The following is a 16,515-nucleotide window of genomic DNA, read 5'->3' on the forward strand; positions in this document are numbered from 1 at the left end:
GCTTTGTGCACTGAGAGGAAAAGAGCTTGTTTAGAGATAAAAGAAGAAGGTATTTTATAGATTAATGAAGCCCAAGAAATCTGGATCTAGTCCAGGTGCTACTTTCCAGGTCTTTTCAAACTCCAGTGTCATCAGAACACATATTACAGAGTACCCTCCAAGTCACACTGATGCTTTAGCATAGCAGAGCCCAGACTTTGGTGGGGAAGCCTGGAGTACTATAAACTAGTGATTTCCTTGGCCTTTCCAACATGACAGTCCAAAGATGGTTGCCTTTGGCTAATTGTGGCAGGGCTTCTCCAAAAGCACTGAGCTGCCAAAGTAAGAAGTCTTGTGGCTGGAGGATGTGAACATGAAGCTTGCTGGACCGCAGCACAGCAACAGCACGATGGTACTGAGAGTGCAGCTACCTGTGCTGCTGGATGCCTGGTTCAGGCGTTCCCTGTCATAGCACCATGAAGAGCTCCCAGGAAAGTAGGGCAGTGCACCTAATGATAAATTTCTTTTTCTGTCAGTGCTGTGTACCTCACCAGATGAGGGTTCCCCCCCCAAAAAAAACCTCTGTGAAAATTTGAGGTGCTGTTATCCTCATTTTACAGACAGATCCGCAGAGCCTCAAAAGTGTTTATTTATCAAACTCCCAATTAAACCTATGAGCATTCAGTACCTAAATACCTACCTGGATCTAAGTGATTTGTTGATAAAACACTGAAAATCAGATCTGGACCTTCCAAACTTCCAGCTGGTGACCTAAGCCCAAACCACCTTTGTCTGCCAGAGGGCAGGTGAGTGCTCACCCAAGAGCCAACCAAACAGCTTGTGGCTGTTTTACAGGGCTCTCTTTTGACTCCAGCCTAGCCTGGGAACTCCAGTGGCAATCAGAGGGCCTGGGAGGCTGGCAGAGGGGGAGACTGAGAAGAAGGGTTGTGTTCAGAAGAGATGTAACATCAAAGTCCTGACCACACACAGCAGTAGATATTCTACAACTTTTTTTCACAGAAATGGGGAGCTACCCTTGTTGTTTTTTGGCAGTTCCCAGTGGGAATAATTATATTGTACATGCCTTAAATTCCCTCTTTTGCAATGACAACTGGATGCAATTTCCTTAGGAGTCTCACAAATGAAGCGCTCATATTGTTGGAAGCCATTTAGTGAGTACTGCAATGTTTCCAGAGGTGGCAGCATCTCTGCAGAACCCCAAGTGATTTCTGGAAACCTTTCCATAGTCTATCATGCACTTTGGGACTCAGTCAGTGAGCAACATGTGAGAGTCCTGGGCAGCATCTTTTTGTTAAATGCACGCTTCTTATTTCTACACCTCAGACTACCAAGATAGCCTGGTTGGAGGCACATACTCTTGCAAGTCAGAATTTGAAATGCAAGCCTGAGGTTTTAAAGATTTCATATGTTCTTGGGATTTGGGTCAGGAAAGGCCAAACCAGAACTGAAACCTGCCCTTGAGGTTTGATTCTGGTTCATGCTTAACATAAATATTACTTTTGCTAACCAAATGCTCCCTGAATAACTGTAAGTAGCTAAGGATAAGTCTCAAAGGATTTTATGACATGGTTCTGTCTGATAGCACAGGACTAGATACAGTCCAGCAGATCCCTGCCATTTGTATCGTCCTGTGATTAAAGAGCAAGACTCACTGGAGAGGGTTGCTTAGGGAATCCTCCATACAGAGGCAAAAAGTTTCAATGGTCGTTTTTGTGGGGAAATTACTTGGAGGCCACATGCGGATGCACTAAGGTGAGATATTTGGCAGGAAGAGGCAATATTCCTTTTGTTCTGAAGACATAGAGAAGTGAATAAATACTTCCCATAGAAAAAGGCTGGAGGGCATGGAGCAAAATGCCCCTCTGACAATGGAAAGTACCATCTCCCTCCTGCCTGAACACTGCTCTGTGCTTGTGGAGATTGCCAGCATTTGATGCTACTTATTTTTCAGACTGTTCTTGTTTGTAGACAGGTGGCTTGCGAAGACCTTCCTGCCAACACCCCACCAAAGTATTTGACCACTGAGGACAGCCTGCAACATGCTGCCAGTGTGCCTTTGGGTAGCTAGTGAAAGAGCACGATATCTAAAAAGATCTAATGAAGTTCAACTCCTGCCAAGCACGTGTTTGGGTGATCTGTGAAATGTTCAGTGCATAAGGAGAGGAGGGAGGATCAGGAGAAAAGCTAATGCAGCTAGGACTTGAAAAGCAAGGTCCAGGAGAAGTAGATGACAGATAAAGGAGGCAGAGGAGGAACAATGTGTGTTGTGTTTGGGGGAAGGAGCAGAAGAAAGAAAGAACGTGGTTGTGTCTTTTCTTGTTTGGGAGGGAGGCTTCACATAAGATAGCTTGTTCCAAATACCCAATCTTTGCCTAAAAACACTCCCCCAGTTCTTGGGAACATCAGAAATAACTCAGTTATCAGCCAAACGCTTTGGTCTCTGTGGAAAGCACAGTGCTCTTACTTGGGGCGAGTCAGGCAGAAGGACCAGCGTGACTCCCTTCAGCAGTGGTGATGGGCTGGTGGCCGGGAGGACGTTAAACCCTCCGTTCTTGCCTGCCTCTGGATTCCTCCAAACCTGGGGGCTTACGCTCCTGGCTGCCACCATTTCCACAGGAAACTGCAGTTTTTCTCTCCTGAAAGCCTGGGACTTCCTTGGAAATGGCCCTGGGCTTGTGTGCAAGCGGCTGGTAGCCAAAAGCAGCTGAGGGTCCCTCCCCGCTGGGGGGCAACCATCCATGCAACACCAGTGGGGCTGTGCCCGAGGGATGGGGGCAGCCCACTTTTCCAGCTGCCTTGGTTGGCAGCTCATGCCGTGACACCTGGCCTGGCATTTCCTCACGTCTCTGAGATGCCTCCCCAGCCCTGCTTTTGCTTTCCCCTCCCAGGGCCAACGTGCCCCAGGCCTCAGTGCCGCCGGGGGAGCCAGCGCTCCCACCGACCAGCCACCCATCGCTTCAGACAAGGTACTAGTATTTCCAGGCCAGATGTTAAAATAATCTCCCCCTCCTCCTCTAGGTTTTAATTGATCCCTCCAATCTCCCCAGCTCCCCAGGAAAGGACTGGAGGTCTTTGCCGAGATTAATGAATCCCAGAGCAGGCTTTTCATGCCTTCAGCTGTAGGTCATTAGGAGCTGTTACGGTCTCTTAATGAGAACATACCCCCCAGTGCCCCTCGCTACCCCACACGTCATCCTCTCCCACAACGCCATGGGATTCAACGTGCCTTTTTATCCCCTTTTTTGGAGCACCCCTTTTGTGCCTCCCACAACCACTTAGTGCCCCTGTGGCGTGGCGAGGTCTCACGGCTGCACTCCCCGGCATGACCTCGTCATCGTTGCATCCCACAGATGCCTACCCATGTCCTGCGTGCATGCGGACATCTCTTGCTCACACTTGCATGCGTTGCCTTAACTGTGGGAACTCCAGGGAAGTCAGGCATGTAGAGCAATGGGGAGTGTTTTTGGAACAGGCTTGATTTTTTTCTATGCCAGGGATTTCTTGATTTAAGATGGTGCTGACTGTATTTCTCCCCAACCTCTCCTTCAGTGCTTGTGGCAGTGTGTTGTTTCTTAGAGCATCTTCCTGACTTAGGTGCTAAAGGTGCTGCCTGTTTCCTGAGGGAAGAAATCTCAGCCCCTTGGCAGATGACCAGGGAAACCCTCCTCTGGGACAAACAAACACGTGAAATCGGCTCCCCTTTCCCTTGGTTTCCTTCCTCATGGAAGGTGGGGCTCCCATCCACATATGTCCATCTAATGTCATGCTGATGCTTGATGCGGCTGTAGGAAGGGAGCTGGAGCCCAGGCAGGTGCCCTTTGATGAGCAGCACTATCCTTCCAGCAGTTATGGGTAGAGCACAGAGGTGGCATGGAGGCACTTCTGTCTTCCTGTTGCTGTTTTCCCCTCTTTTGCTAACTGTGATAATTCCTTAGGTGTCCTTATGGCAGGGCAGTCATCCTTCCCCTCACCTTACGTAGCACAGTATTTTCCAGCCTGTGGTCCATGCAGTTTGCGAGGCAGCAGAAGTTGGTCAGTGAATGGTGTGGAAAACAATACAAACCATAACCTTTCTACACACACATTTTCATGCATGCAATCAAAACAGGAGGAAACACAAAGAAATAAACAGATGCTCAAAGCTGAGCTCAATTTTTACTTGGATCTAAGTACAAATCACTCTGGTGACTGCACCATATGATCCCTTCAGTTTATTCAAACAAGGCTGGGCAGACCTTTGAGTAAAACACATTGAGAAATGCTGGTCTAATGCACATGAGGCACTGTGGAAACTATGCAGAACTGGCATGAAACAAGGTAAGCATATGCTCCTGAGGTGAACTAGGTGCTAAGAACCAAATCCTGCCCTGTCATGTAAAGCTGTACAATGTTGAAGGGCTGCCGTTGGCCTCTGAGGAGTTCATCAAGGCTGTACTGCATTTTTGTGGGTGCTGTGGGAGCATATTCTGCACAACACTGCGGGCTGGTGCCCTGGGATATTGGTGAGTTAGGATTTATGGAGTGCTGAGAACAAGGGAACAATGTCTCAAACTCCATAGATCCAGTAGACAAAACACCTTTCTGTCTACAGCATGGGAGAGGAAAGGTGCTGGCCACACTAAAACCCAAGAGCAGCTACAGGATATGATGGCTGTCCAACCCCTGCTGTAAATTCCGTCTTGTTTGCTTAGTCTACATGCAAAGAGAGAATTTGCCCCCAAAAGAGGGAACCAGTCTAGGGAGCAGAGAACTAGAATGAAAACTGGCAACTGCTACAACTTCAAAACTCTCTCCCTGCCTGGTCATGAGTGAGTTACACTTAACCACATCTGCCCCTATCCTTCAGTGCTGTTTGTTTATTCTTGGGGAGCAACATTAGCTATTCAGTCATCAAAGCATCAGGCACTGGTAGCCAAAGTCCTGGCCTAGAATCACCACAGCCTAAAATGCAGAGTCCGCTCTGCTGTGCCCCTCTTGGGTGTTGGCAATATTTGGAGATACAGCTCCACGTATATGGTGCCTGTGTGGTCTAATTACCCTTCATTGCTACTCTTGCCTGCCTGCTAACTTGCATGTTAATTTATTTGTCCCAAGATGCGCTTGTGCATCTGTTCCTTATTTCCTCTGTATGCTTTTGTTTTCTTGCTAAATATGAAAGGAAAGGAGATGAAATGTATTGAAGATCTTGATTTACAGCTTCAGTCTTTCACTAAATCTGCTAAGAACTGGCTTCTCCTCTCCCCCTCCTCTCTACTCTTTGTGATAGAAGGAAGACATCCAGTAAAAGCATAGCAAGCTGTAACGTGGGCACTAAAGCAGAGACAGACTCTTGTCATTTCACAGACCACAGCAGATAATGGGAATTCCAGGCCCCAAGCTGATCCTGGGCATGTTTTTCATGATTTCTTTACTCACTAGAGCAGTATCATACACTCATGATTTGATTCTTCACAAATGCTCTTATGTCACTTCAGAGCTGGTGGCGATGTATAGAGCTAGCTCAAGACACAGGCTGTCTAAAGCAATAAAGAAAAGACAGGAGCAGAACAGAGTGTCTACTTGAGAAGTCATCTCGAACTACTGGAGGTCTGTCCCTCTGACGTGCACACAGCCGGTCTCTCCCCTGTGAAACTCTGCTGTCAGCTGACAGTCTATCGGTGGAGCAGACCTAACCTGACTCCATGACTTGCTTCAGCATATTCCTTCTTCACTTGCTGTGCTCTGGCCATCGATTCTTCACTTGTGTATATGTCCTAGTGAGTGTGTGCCACCTGAGGGGAAGGGCAGAGTCACAAGAAAAGGCAAGGAGAGGACAGCTCACTGAGCAGATGTGACAACCTATGTACTTCAGGAGGTCACGGCCCAGATTCGACTCTCCTCTTCTCATGGTGAGATGGTGAGGCAGACTGAGCTGCTTTGGGACAGGACTGAGTTCTCCTATCCCCATTGCAGGATGTGGAAATGAGGGGATAAAAGACCTCTCACTCCAGGGACTTCCTTTAGCAAACCTTTTCAGTTTACTCAATCCAGTCAGTATCATGGGGAAGAGGAAGAGTTAACAGCTGCTGATCAAGCCAGAAGGTTGCTGTACTGCAGCTTGGTGAGGAATAGCTATACGAGCAACTGACTGACTCCCAGCCCCTTGAAGAGTGACTTTTGGGTGGGTAACGTCCCACCTAAAACCTCGTACCTGGCAACCCATGCTGCCTCTTGGTTCAGCAGTGCTGTTGGGATGAGTGGGATTTGATTCAGCTAGGACAAGAGCACCTCCAAGGAAGGTCACCGAGAGCCCTGTCCTGTCACAACTGAAGACCTGTATGAAGAGTAGCAAGCTTTCACTCAGCAGAAATTACTCCACTCTCTCGTTTACTGAACAATTTCTCACTTGCATACCCCAGGCCTTGCCTCACAAAGCACTGAAACCTTGAATATCATGAAAATGGTGTTTCTCAGCTTCTTGAAAGATCTTTACCTTGAGTTTATGATGCAGCTTGTTTGAACAGGCTATACCTAATCACTCACCTTATTTGACACCTGCCTGGGCTTTGACTGCAGAAGCAAAAAGAGAGACCAGCTTGTGCCCACTGACTATACATGGCTGCTTTGACACATCCTGCTACCGTGTGGGTCTAACCAGCATGCTCAGCCCTCCAGGGACTGGGAGCCATGTCACACGTGTGGAGGTGGGAGCAGCTCACCTCTGAACGAGGCAGCAGAGTTGCCTTAATCCAGCAGTCCTGGCCAGGCCAATTCCTGGCGGTGGGACGGAGACCCTCAGGCAAACACCTCTAATGTTTGATTTCGCTGATAAAGGAAGATGACAAGCACCTTGCAGAAGCTGCTCTCTAGCCCACGGGATACAAAACTCACCTGCTAGGTTGGCAACCGCAGCACGCCGCTTGGTTAGAGGCAGGATTGCTGCAGGTCGCTGGTGTGCCGCCTGGGGAAGCCAGTGTGAATCGTTCGTGTAGGTGCACCCTTTGAGGACCACTGCGAGGCCCACTTGCAGCTTCCCCACTCTGGCTTGCCCGAGGAGGCTGTCCCAGCTGGACTTGGCCCATTGCATGGAAAACCACTGACTGTGGCATGGGACTAAGTGAAATATCAGTTCCCAGCTTAACAGACAGATTTGTTATGTATACAATGAATTACCAGCTCTTTCAGTGTAATAATTGTTCACACATTGTTTCTCTGCCTCTTTCACTGTTTTTTATGATTCATGCTGTTTGGTTGCCCAGTTAACATTTCCAAAAAGAGGTTTTTAAGCTCCAGCCTTCCCCCCCCCCCCCTTTTTGTTTGCCTGGTTTATGGGCCTGAGAGAAGTGTTTCCAATCATGATAATATCTTCATGTTTTGTTGACAAAAGGTCAACCTAGGAATAAGCCAAACTGGTTTTAGGAAAAATATTTGCTTATTTTGTAAGGGGAAGTGTGTTGGAGATCAAATTTATGAGGGTGAAATTGAGTCTGGTTATTTAAAGGATTCTGAAATAGGAGCTTCCCACCCACTCACAAGGGGAAGAACAAGAGCTATAAATTGCTTTAAGCTGAAGGGAATGTAGAAATAAACTATGTTTCTGTGCAGAAGGTAATAGTATCCAAAGCAAGAAATAAAAAGAGAGATTAACAGACAACAGCTTGCTCACTCTCTCACACACAGCACTTGTTTCACACTAGCATTCCTTACAGAAGAAATGTCACAATTTGTCCCAAAATCTGACCTTCCAGTTCCACAACAACCATCCTCTATTGGCCAAACACTTATTCAGACTCACAAAAGAAAGATCCATCAATTTAGCTGGTCACGCAAATCCAGTTTGTAGCATGCTCTTTGCTGCTTTCTCTAGCTTGACTTTAAATTATTAGTTCTAAGTCATACTCTGCAAACACTTAAATGAATAAACAACCTTACCCATGCCAGTAACCCCACTGAAATCAGAAATTCTTTATTGAAATTTGCATGAGCAGTGTCACTGAAAAAGCATGTTTGGAGGATCATCTCCGAAAGACCTTCACTCCCTTCACTGAAAAGACTACCCCATAGTGTAACAAGTTGTCATCCATCTCACATATAATATAAATTTGAAGAGAGAATACATATACACATATATATACACACACACATATATACACATATATAGACATATACACATATATGGATGCATGTATTAGAATAATTCAGGTTGGAAAGGACTTCTGGAGGTCATCTTGTTTAACCCTCAGAAACCAGGGCCAACTTAGGTCAAAACTGCAGAATAGTTGGGGTTGGCAGGGACCTTTGGAGATCATCTAGTCCAACCACCCCTGCTCAACAAGAACCAGTGAGAGCAGGTTGCCCAGTGACTTGTCCTGTCGGGTTTTGAATCTCTCCAAGCACAGAGATCCCACAGCCTCTCTGGGCACCCGTCTTGATGCTGCAACACCCTCATGGGGAAGAATTTTTCCTGATATCTGAGTGGAACTTTTCTTGCTGCAACTTGTGACTTTTGCCTCTATCCTACCACCGTGCACCTCTGAGAAAAGTCTGACAAATACAGGTGTGTATACACACACACACACACACACACACACACACACACACAGAGTCACATCCTTTCTTAAGCTTCCTCCTCTATGCATTAGCTACCATTCAACAGACAGCAAGCTAAACGGAGCTGTGATCTGAACCAGCAGAGCTATCCTTATTTCTACTAACTCTGCACGACTGTGGAAAGAATCTGACATTTTCCCCTTTCTCCTGCCATTGCACAGCTCCAGTTGCTTTGTATTATTTAGACATATGCCCCTGTCATGGCTTGGGACATGAAATGTTTTTCCTCTTTAAACATGATTGTTACAAAATACAAATTGGAGCAAGAACTGTAGTTAAAAAAACCCTTTCTAATCAAGTCTCATTGACGCTAGTTGCTTGTTAGAAAACACAACAGAACATAAAGCAAATCTTTGCAGCTACCACAGACAGAGACAAGTCATTCTCAAAGACTTTAACTGGTTTAGGTTAATGCTACAGTCATTATAGATTTCAGCAAATTCCAGATGGAGCGGAACTAGGACAAAACAATGAAATCTCATTTGCTGTAAATTTTGTATTGTTTTTAAACAAGATCACGATACTGTTTATAAATATCCTGTGTCTCTCTGTATAGCCACCATAGATCAACTCCTCAGGACTGGGGAAGAGCTAGTGCAAAATGTTGCTGGATACAACACTTTGGAAGTTGTGTACACCCTCATTTATAGGCCCCTTACAGTCCTAAGAAGAATGAAGCCCAGTTAGGTCCCAGCACAGAGGCAAAAGTGAGGAAGCTCGCTGGCAATATTGCTGGGCAATCCTCTTGCCAGGGAAGCCATTCCAGATTTCATACCCTTTCTGTCCCCTAAAACAGTTCATGTGATCTGGCCTGTGAATGGAAGATTAGAGAGAAATATATGGCCAGTGCTTACAGGCATGCAGGCTATTTCTGATAGAGTATAAAGGAGATTAAAACATCTGTACCTGTGGGCCACATGCCTAATTCTCTCCCTAATGAATGTTAGAGCTCTTCTCATTCATGCTTTTCTTATTTTATAAAATGACAGCACTTATTGTCAGAGCTGTAACCCCTTACCGTTACTTTGTATCCTAAAAAGAACGGATCTTCACATTTGTCTTTGGGAAGCAATGCGGGTACTAATCCAAGACAGGATTTTAACTACCCTAGTACCACGACAGTTAACCAGGATAAATTTTTGGCACAATAACATTACATCTCCTGCCCATTTGCTATCTCTAAGTGGCCCATCCAAGTATCTAGAAAGCTTTTTTGTGGACAGGTGTGGTTCAAATTCTTCCATTTCCTACACAATAGTCATCCTCTCCTGCCTGCCTCCCACCCCAGACATCTCCCACATCTCCAGGGAGGCAAGACACTTGATGGCACCTTTCAATCCCGGCTGCCAAAGCTCTTCACAAACATAGTGAAGTCCTAGACCCAGCAAAGGAGATGAGAGTTTGCTAGTGTCTTTTAGAGAGATCACGATTTCACTTGTTAAATGCTTCTGTGTTCCTGTGAAATTAACCACATTTTACTGGTGGGCAAATTGGGCAGCAAGAGGTAAGCGCTGTAGGAAAGATATGAGGTTGCAAGTGAGTCAGGATAAAAGCTCAGTAGTTGATTCTGCTTGGGCCTGAGCCTGAAGCGTTTAATACTTATCTACATAATTTGAACAACAGAAGAGAATCCGCAGATCATCAGAGCTTCACGGTATGTTTCCTTGCATGACTGCTTCACAAGAACAGATGACAGTTCTCAGGCAACTCTGCTAATTTGGAGAGAGAAAACGGTTTCATCTGTTTTGTGGTGAGACACACCTGAGAAGCCAAGAGAGCTGTTTCAGGAGGAAGCACAGAAAAGGTCTGGGTACTTACAGCTGTGCTTTCAATGCTGGAAAACAAATCATTCCACCAACGACCCCATTATACTTAAACACTCTAGTGTGTAAGAGCCATTAGGATGTTACTGGCTTGCTGTTACAGAACAGTCTGGAATGTGTTTTCTTGAAGAAGTGTAAAGGGAATGGAGGTGGTAATTTATGATGGGGGAATAAAGAGATGAATAAGTAAATTATGAGGATTTCACATCAATATTTCCCTGTTTTTTGCAAAGAAACATCATCCCTGCTCAATCATGAGGTGATGGCTCTGCCATTTGCTAGCTGAAGTTCATGAGAGCAAATCTGAGCACTTCCCTGACTCTGCTCTGATTAGGGAGAACAAAGAGGGAGAGGCGTAGCCAGCTCCCCCCGGCTCCCTCGCACCGTGCCATTTCAGACTGCCAGCTCAGTAGCCAGCAGCCTGCTCAGCTCGCTCCAAAGGGCAAACATACCTCCTGCCCAAAACAGCTTACAGTCTGGGAGCCAACCCTTGCAGCTGACTGCTGGCAGAGGTAGGAATCCAGCCTGCAGAATCAGTTTGGGCCTGGACCTAAACCAGGCAAAACCTGGCAAAACCAGAGATATGACCTACTTTGTTTTGCAATTTTACCTTTGATGGCTCTTCAGTGAAACGCTCCAAAAGAAAAGGGGCAGCTGAAAGACAGGCACCCAACAAAAAAAATTTTGGTTCAGGTCCCACCGGGACTGAAGGTCCCGTTCAAATTCAACAAAACTTCAAAGTACGGATTCAAGTTCAGTTCCTGTTTGGGGGCAGAAGAGAGAAAACCATGGTCCAGACTAGTTTCTGGTAAAGTTCAACTCCCTGAAAAATTGCTTGTTCAACTCAGGAGCAAGACAGAAGTACCAAGGGAGTTTGGGAGGAAGGCTGAGTTGGGGATGGACCTGAGGATGAAAATTAGCAGAGGAACTGGCTCAGCACAATGTGATTCTGCCCCACAGGGAGCAATGAAGCTTGAACTGAACTCAAAATACAAGAGAAATAATGGCAGGACAGAGGAAGGCCAGCAGAAACAAAGCAGACTAGACTGAGTCTGGTGGGAAAAACAATACAAGATCAAATTAAAGCAGGAAAAGCTATTTTCAAGGGAAGACTTCAGAAGGTGTCTGCTAGTCTCTGCCTTCTGTGTGGAGAGAAAATAATCAATTGCCAGACAGAAGAAACTGTAACAATCTACTCACTAAACCTTTCCCTCTGGAACTGCCTTGAGTCTGCTCCATTTTTATGACAGAAGCTTGTTCTTAAAAATTTCCTTAGCATAAAGGTGTATGAAGATTTTGCAGTTCATATGGACATTACGTTTTGTCAGAGTCTATGTGTTACTTTTAAACCAAAGTACTGCACACACTAGATACTGACCATATGGTCAAGACTTCAGTATGACAATTATATTTATATATATATGTATATCTAGGAGTAGAAACATGATCCCTATAAAAAGGGAGGATTAGTGTTTTTGCCTAGAGTCAGGGGGGCTGATGAGCCGTCCAAGCACTCTTCATCACCTCGGTCAGTGCAGATGAGTTTTGACCTGCTGCTCCACAGCCTAATCTCAACTATACTTCCTCTGAGTAATCATCTGCCAGATGGATTCATATCATATGCTATTCTTAGCAGGCTAAACTCATTTCTAGGTGTTAACGAGAAACTGGATTTGGAACAGGTACTCAGCATAAACAGACAAGGCACTTGAAATGCCCTAAGACTGCAGTTTCAGCAGACCGCATCCAGCAAAAGCATAAACTTGAGTTTCAAGTGGTTTAACAGGTCAAAGCAGAGAAACAAAGCGATATATTCATGTTTGAAAGTGTGCATACACCTGCATATACATCCACACAGCTGCATAATCAGCAAACCACTTCCACAATTTAAAAGCATAATTAAGCAAAGCAGGCTGACATATAAGCTTTTCCTTTAACTTACAGAACACCTCTGACATCTTACCTCACTTTCATTCTGAAAATGAAATTGAGAGCTCCTAAGACAACACTTTATTATCAGAATGTAAAAAATAAATCTAAAAAGCCCTCATATCATTTCTACAGCTACACTAAGTACGTATGTATAATCTGTACCCTAGAATGTGTTGCTATACAGATATCAAAATACATATTGCTTTACTTGTAGAACTGCAAACCAAAATATCTTGCAGTCAGCTGCCCAAATATTAGGTGCTTGTGGGCCTTAGAGCACTGATGCCCTATAAATTTAAGAATATTTATTAGGTGAATACAGAACTGGAAGTTTTGTAGCAGAGGAAAGTAAGGATAATAATGAGGTAAACACATGTTGCAAAGAATATACCAACTAATTGCATGCTCTGCACAGGAAACAGCAGCTTTAAACAATCGCTTCTTGAACATGGAAGCAAACCCTGCACACTGGCTACAGGATGGTATACTTATTAACAACAACTCTCTGGGTCCTGTACTTTCTTACAATACTGTAAACTCAGTTCAACAAGTAGGCAACCAAATAGGTTGGTATGAATGCTCCTTTCCACTTCAGAAAGTGCAATGTTACATGCATGAATGTAGCTTCAGTTTTCCTTAGCTAAGTAAGAGGAGACAGTCTTCAGGGTACCATACCCTAAATCATGTCAAGGATTCCTTTCTTGAAGTTGGAAAAGGCACAGGGTGCAGTAAAATCTGTACATCATGAGCTCCATCTGGAGGTTATTTGCTCTAATCTGTGGTTTTGAAAGTGGAAAGAAAATGCTGTGGTGCCTGGGTCAAAATCACCAAGCCCCTCAGGGATCCTGAAAAAATGACCATGCACACCAGAAGAACTGGCTGATGGGCTCCTGAAACAGAAACTGAATTTGTGTCAAGTTTCATATAGAGAATGGCAGAGACAGAAACCCGGGCATGCAAGCAAGACTGTCCTGCTAGACCACGATTACCGACCCAGACCCAGGCTTGGGTGTGTAGCCTGCCACCCCCTGCTCTTAGAGACCACCACTGTTGCAGAAAGCAAGGGGAGCAATAAGAGCAACAGGGGTGTTGTGGAGCAGAAAGACCATGATTACTATCGGGTACAGAGGAGGGAAAGATGAGAAGGAGGGTGTAAAAGGGCTGGTGGCCCTGATAATTCAGGGGCCTGGCCTGACAGGCTAACGAAACAGAAAATACTGTTGCAGTGAAGACCGCCAATTAGGAAAGCTAGGCAAATTTTGCATCACAATGAACATCTTGTTGGCAAGGGGTTACAGGGGTTACAGGGGTCATGAGGACCCTTAAATACAAACTGTTTTTCTGAACTGATGGGGCAGTGAACACATCTCCTACGAGGGCAGAAGATGATGCCTCTAGAGAGCAAGGGTGTGTTGCTTTCACTAGTGAACTTCAGCCTTTACATGCCAGAGAGGAGGAAGGGGACTCGGCTATCAATACTTACGTTTTATGCGAGTTCTGGTAGTGTTAGATGTGGGTGTTGTTGAGGCAGCACCTTGTCCGTGGTGGTTTGTGCAGCCGGATGTGTAAGTGGGGTGTGTGTGTGTGTATGTCTGGGATACACGCTCAGCCTTGCTACTGGTTGAACTTGCAAATGGGAGAGCAGCAGACACATCCATGGGTCTGGGCTGGAGAGATATCTGGCTCCCCAGATGCACCAGGCTGGGCTCCAGTGGCCAGGCAGGAGGGATCCCTGGGTCCCAGAGCTGGCCAGAGGCAATGGTCCTATACATCCCTGAACACCTGTGCTGCTACCAAGGAAGACTCAGGAGCATTATGTCCCACTGTCTAAAGAGCAACTTGTCCTTCCTGGAACTGTTCATCCATTCCTTCCCCCGGCAGAGGAAAGCAACACTCTGCACTGTGTGTGATGCCCTGATAAGGCCATTTCTGAAATTGCCCTGAACACCTTGAAGGGGGCTGTTCCATTAACATCCCATCAGATGTGTGGGGATGGGAGAGAATTCAATAAAAGCCTGAGTAGTACAAGTGTGTTCTTCAGAAGAAAGAAGCTGCTGGGGAAGCAAGCTGGCAGGTTTATTGGGCCTCTTCTAAGTTCTGCTTTTCGGCTTATCACAGGGCTTTGGGTAAAGCAGTGATGGAATATGCGGAATATGCAGTTTTGAACACCCTGTTAAAATGCTCTATGACAGAGGCTTTTACTTCATTGCTAGTAACAAAATGGTGAACATTAAACAGCTTTAAGAGTTTGTTTAAAGGCTGATTTAAAAATTATTTCCTCTGGTCAGGCTGTAATTTGTAAGAACTGTGCTGCCTGCTGAAAATGGTTTTAAAATCCCTGGTTATTTCACAATCTGTTTTGCCTTTTAGACCAATGGCCCGGGTGTGTTTGGCTAATATGTCTGTCACCACTCAGATGTACATAACATTGTCATTATGTTTGGAAAACTGTTGCATATCCACCAAGTTTGCCTGCCATTGTGCATCGATCTCTGCTACAATTACCTTGTGTCTTGTGAAGTGCTTTCTTGCCACCCTGAGTAAGCATCCTTGTTTGCAAGACAGGTTGCCTCAGCTTCTGTTCAGATCAGCAGTTTGCCTTTTAGCAGCTTCAAAAAGGGGTTTTAGAGCTCCAAAGCTTCCCACCTCCCCAGGAGCATAGTAAATGCCTTTTAACAGAAGGTTCAGAGTGGGCAGGGACAAGGAGGATAGGGGTGCCTGCAGAGCCAGGCCTCAGGGCCCCTTAGTGGCCTCCTAGGACAGGTCTGTGGTCCTCAGGCATGCTCTAGCTTGTTCATGCCGCCCTCGCCACTTTTGGCAGCACACAGCCCTCTGGAACTGCTCCCCACATATATCTTAGGACTTCTTCAGCAGCCTTGTAAAGTAGGGGGTCCTGAACCTGTCTTTTACTTTTATTTAATTATTCCTGTTCACATTAAAACTTTAATTATTCATTTCTTTAGCTTTCATTATATATTTGACACCTACGCTTTTATGGACATATATCACTGAGTAACAGAATAGTTGGGGCTGGCAGGGACCTCTGGAGATTATCTAGACCAACCCACCTGCTCAGGCAGAGCAGCTTGAGCAGGTTGCTCAGGACAGCGTTCAGTTTGAATATCTCCAAGGACAGAGACTCCACTACTCTTTGGGCAACCTCCTCCACTGCTCAACCACTGCTCAACCACCCTCACACTAAAGAATTGTTTTCTTACATTCAAGTGGAATTTTGTGTTTCAGTTTGTGCCTGTTGCCTCCCGTCCTGTCCCTGGGCACCACCAAGAAGAGTATCTGCCTTTAGTCCCTCCCATCTGGTATTTACACACATTGATAAGATCCCCCTCAGCCTTTCCTTCTCCAGGCTGAACAGTCCCAGCTCTCTCAGACCTTCCTCATTTGAGAGATGCTCCAGTCCCTTAATCCTCCGGGCCCCTCACTGGACTTGTGCTGGTGTGTCCATGTCTCTCCTGCACTGGGGAGCCCAGACCTGGATCCAGCACTCCAGGTGTGGCCTCACCAGGGCTGAGCAGAGGGGAAGGATCACCTGCCTCAACCTGCTGGCAATGCTCTGCCTAACAGAGCCCAGGATACCCTTAGCCTTCTTTGCCACATATATATATTTATATATACTTTTAAATATCTTTAGGTATATAGAAATATATACCTGCTGTGTATATATATGCTGTGTGGACACATAAGTACATATACTTTTATAAATATATATAGAAATATATAGAGAGAGACTGAGAGACCAACATATATCTTTTTATACAAGAATGAACATTTCCTGGCTCAAGAGGAGCATGTAGCCAATCAGAGGGTGATCTGAGATGACATGGGTATCACAGTGTTAAAATGGCAACTAGCCAGTCACTAGAGCAGTATGAAAAAAACCACAGGAGTACGGCATTGTCAAAAATGGTGGCTTCTGTGGAGGTAGTGGGAAGGGGCTTTCTCTTCTGAGGGACTTCCTGGTAAACTGGAAGAGGCGGCTGATCAGGGCAACCAGTCACTAGGCTGCCTGAGAACATGTGGGGACTGACAGCATCAAATATAGTAGTCAGCCAATCCCAGATCACACCAAAAATCACCAAGGTCGAACCAGCAGAAGAAAGCAGTGATTGCAACAAAGGCTCGTTTAAAGGGATTTAAACAGGAAAAAAAGATG

The sequence above is a fragment of the Apteryx mantelli genome, chromosome 3, assembly GCF_036417845.1.
Source record: "Apteryx mantelli isolate bAptMan1 chromosome 3, bAptMan1.hap1, whole genome shotgun sequence".
Lineage (NCBI taxonomy): Eukaryota > Metazoa > Chordata > Aves > Apterygiformes > Apterygidae > Apteryx > Apteryx mantelli.